Here is a 4,537-nt window from a genome sequence, read left to right as displayed (position 1 = left end):
AAAATTAAAAAGTGCGCGTCGGCGCCCCGTTTTTGAAATTGCAGATAGAGGGCGGAAATGGCAAACTAGAACGTCACTTGCCCAGTTTCTAAATCTAGGAAAGCAAAGTCATTGATTTTTCAAATCCCCCCCCCCCCCCGCAAAGTTTCCATAGCTCACTCGGGGACAGGGAGTTCCTTTATCCCAGTTCCCGAGGTAAAGTCACTGTTCCTGGTCCTTGGTCTTAAAATGAAGTTTCTTTACTGATGGCTTCAACAGACCATTCTTTGAATAAATGTGGTCCAGTTGTCAGGGTGAAAATCTGATTGGGAAAGTGAAAACATGATAAATGCGTATCATGAAGACTAGGCACTCTGGCACGTTCCGGGTGATGCCCCTTCCCCTTGACCCAAGTCAGACTTTGATGAATGTATTCTGAGTTCCCTGAGGAAATAGGGACTGTGCCGTCAGCGTGACCACCCTTGTTCACCATCTCCCTGGTGTTGCAATTCTGGCTCCTGCCTTTTGAGTCAGATGTGCGGGTGGGACTGGCCAGGCCCCGCTCTAACAGCGCAGCTGCCGCATGGGTCATCCCCTGCTCCGTGGGCCCCTCATCGCGGGAGGAACGAAGCTTCGTTTGAAGCCAAGTGGGGGTTCTCCCCCGTGGGGGGGTGCCAGCAGACGGTCTGATGAGGAGGCCTGGCTGTACTTAAGCGAGCTTGAGGTCGGAAGTCCAGGAGCAAATCTCGGGGGCCCTGTGTGTGAGAGGTCTGCGGACCCTGACAAGGGAGGGTCCACTGTGTCCGTCGGGGGTGACCTGGGGGCGGTCCTGCTGAGGGCAAGCGGGAGAGCCCCTTCGTGCTGCCTGTGCGCGAGTGTGTCTGTCTGTCCTGCCTCTGGGAGGTCCAGCGGCAGACTGCATCCCCGGTGTTCTTGGCGTCAGCAGATCGGGCTGTTCAGAACGGCCTGGCTGGAAACAATGGCAGAAGGATGTTCCTTCTCTTTTTAAATTCTGTTTTCAGAGACACAACTGCAGGGAGAGGCCCAAGAACACTGCAGGACCAGACTGTCTAGAAGCACGTGTGTCGTAGGCCTCAGGCGGTTTTTGCTGCTCATTGCTCCGACGCAAGGCCTAGACCCGCAGGGCACCCCACGCACCAAGGCTTTCCGGCCTGGGGGAGTTCACGGGGGTGTGTAAGCCCGAGCACGGGGCGCGCTTCTTGAGCCTCACCCCACCGGCGGCTGCGGTAGCAGGAGGCTGTTGCCCTGGGTCTTCCGCAGCGACCCTCAGTGCTGGGGGGATCACCGAGACCGTAGGTGTCGTTGAACAGCTTGGTGGGGATTGAGTCTTCCTTTTGCTCCTTCATGCAGATGTTTTCCCAGGATCATTCCTGAGTCCATTTGTCTCCTGATCCGTTTCTAGAGGCACAGCTTCTGGCCTGCAGGAGCCCTCCGTGCCGGCACAGCCCTCGGCCTCCTTCCGCTAGACAGTTCACTCCGAAGTCGGGGCTGGGGTCCTGCCCGCAGGGACTCTGCAGAAGTCGTTCAAAATGATGTAAAACCAAATCTTGATGGCAGGAGACTGAGCTTCCTGATCTAGACAGACAACTAGGTACTTAAAAAGGGGTCTGGGGGCGTCTTCCGTCTCTGTAAATACCCACATGCTTGTGCGTCGTAAACCAAGTGTGTGTTCCTGTGTGTGAATTTATAGAACTGATTTCTGCTTCAAGAGAAGCTGCACCTTTAATTTTGTAAGGCCCCTTCCACCCGTAACCCTATAAATACTTGTAAATAGAACGCCGAAATTTGTAGCGATAGGATCAACTTGGGAATATCTGCTGAGAGACCAAAAAGTTCATTTTTTTAAGTACCTTGGTTAAAGAATAAAGATTATTCCTCTTATTTTTTAAAAGAAGAATGCACTTTAACAGCTGCATGGGCAGTTCAGAGCCCGTGAGGTGCAGTGCCGTTCAGAAATCACACTTCCTGGAAACCGTTCAGAAGCAGAGTGTAGACGGGCTGTTGCGCTCATGGCCCAGAGGCGGAAGCTCGGGTGCCTGCCGGTGTGGACGCCAGCGAGGCTGCCACGTGGGCACGGCCGGAAGCTTCCGACGGGCCTGTGACCAGCGGGTCCCGTGCTGACCACTAACTAGCAAAACTGACAGAAACACAGAGCCCAGAGCTGAAGAGCCCTTACTGCTGGTGTGCACTCCTCACCATTGCAGACTCCGCAAATGGAGTTTTACAGTCTGTATTTAAAAATTGTATGTTTGTAACAAATAAAGTATGCAGAAAAGTGAATGGCAACCGTGTGCTGGTGTGTCTGATTTCAGGAGCCAGGTGGGGACAGAGAGGGAAGGACCACTCAGCACGCCGGCCTCGCAAGTAGGTCTGGGACGGGGCGAGTCCCCTCTCAGCGGAGCCATCCCAGCCCCCCAGGGGAAGACAGGGATAGTAGCTGGCGAGCCCCAGGACCCTTTGCGCTTTTGGAAGCATCTGGAGGAAGCTGGGGTTGCATGTTTGTCTCCTGCTGTGGTCCAGTCCCAGACAGGCCGCTTGGCGTTTTTGTTCCTGGCCCCTGGCTGTCAGGCCTGGTCATTTCCAGTGGTGGCGAGAACCTGCTCCCCAGGGTCCCCCCTCCACCATCACAGCTGCGCCCAGGGAGTGGGTTGGGCAAGTTCTCCCTGGCCTTGAAGGAGAAACTCACATCCTAGGTCCCAGCTGGGTTTCCTAAACCTTTGGCCTCAGGAGCCCCTTTACAACTACCTAGGGCAGCCCCCCCACCCCGCAAGGAGCTTATAGCTTTCAGGCCAGGATAAACTAATCCCTACCACATTAGACATTTTAATTTGAAGACAAAAATACAAGTATGCAGCCCTGGGCTACCAGCCATGGAGCCTCTGAGAGGAGAGCTGGTGAGAAGGAGGTGAGGGGCAAGCACTGCTGTGGCTGGGGAGTGGCCCTGACTCAGGCACCCCAGGGTCCCTCTTGCTGAAGGTGATGGATGGGGTGGAGACCCGCACAGCTATCACCCCTGGTGCTCCCAGGCTTCTCCAGCTGAGTTAGCGTCTCCTGCTATGGAACATTCTCTCTCCTCCCAGCCCCACGGTGTCCCTGGGACTCCTGTCCCTGGCGGTGGCCCTCACTGCAGACCCCTTTGGGGAGCCCCAGGCCTCCCTGCGCCAGCCTTTGGGACACAGACACGGGTGTCCACTGGGCTTTGTTCTGCCTTTTTGAGCTCAATTCCAGGACCCTGAGACCATGACCTGAGCCGAAGGCAAAGGCTTAACCCACTGAGCCACCTCCGTGCCCCATTGTTTTGTTGCCGTTTGATAACAGTTTAACATCTAGCTTTTTTTTTTTTTTTTAGTATTTTATTCTTTCTTAGAGAGAGGGAGAGAACACAAGCAGGGGGAGGGGCAGAGGGAGAGGGAGCAGACTCCCTGCTCAGCAGGGAGCCCGGATGCAGGACTCGATCTCAGGACACTGGGATCATGACCTGAGCCGAAAGCAGATGCTTCACCAATTGAGCCCCCCAGGCGCCCCTAATCTCTTGCTTTTTACTTCTTTGACTCTACCTTTTCAAATAGATAACATTTCAAAATCAAAATAATATAAAAAGGAGATTGAAGTCGGGCACCTGGGTGGCTCAGTGGTTAGGCCGCTGCCTTCGGCTCAGGTCATGATCTCAGGGTCCTGGGATCAAGTCCCGCATCGGGCTCTCTGCTCAGCAGGGAGCCTGCTTCCCTCTCTCTCTCTCTGCCTGCCTCTCCGACTACTTGTGATCTCTCTCTGTCAAATAAATAAATAAAATCTTAAAAAAAAAAAAAAAAAAAAGGAGATTGAAGTCTTGCTCCCTACTGTCCCCATCGGTCCCCATCCTCCCGTGGTGACAATTGCCCTAGACTGGACTGTCCCGTGCTGCCTGCCGCCTCAGCGCCCATCCCCCACGCGTTTCCCACCAGTTGTCATGCATTACAGGATACCATTTCCCTTTTATTAGAACACGAAGTCATATGTTTCGGGGACCTCTAGCTGGTCCGAGTTTGGTTCGGAGTGCAGTAGCAGAACACATGCTTCATCACATCGTTAAAGTTGCTAAGAGACCAGCAATGACCTTCTCTGTGCTGACCCTTTCCAAAGCCAACAGATCACATTCCTGTCAAGCCCGCAGGGACTGGGCTTGCCCCTGGGGTGGCTGCGAACAGGGGCTGCTTTGTCAGGTGGTGGTGGGAGGTGTAGAGGCTGCTGTCTGGGATCAGGGGAAATCCCTGGTGATGGGTGTTTGAGCTTCGTACAGAGGGACCCAAATGCTCTGGCTACAGTGGCTTCATCAATTCAGCGTGTGGTAGGAATCTGTGGCTGGGGCGCCTGGGTGGCTCAGGCTATTAAGCATCTGCCTTCAGGTCAGGTCATGATCCCAGGGTCTTGGGATCAAGCCCCGCATCGGGTTCTCTGCTCAGCGGGGAGCCTCCTTCCCCCTTTCCCTCTGCCTGCTGCTCCCCCCGCTTTTGCTCTCTCTCTCTCTAATAAACAAACAAAATCTAAAACAAAAAAT

The sequence above is a fragment of the Mustela nigripes genome, chromosome 4 (assembly GCF_022355385.1).
Source record: "Mustela nigripes isolate SB6536 chromosome 4, MUSNIG.SB6536, whole genome shotgun sequence".
NCBI classification, from domain to species: Eukaryota; Metazoa; Chordata; class Mammalia; order Carnivora; family Mustelidae; genus Mustela; species Mustela nigripes.
This window is presented reverse-complemented; position numbering follows the sequence as displayed.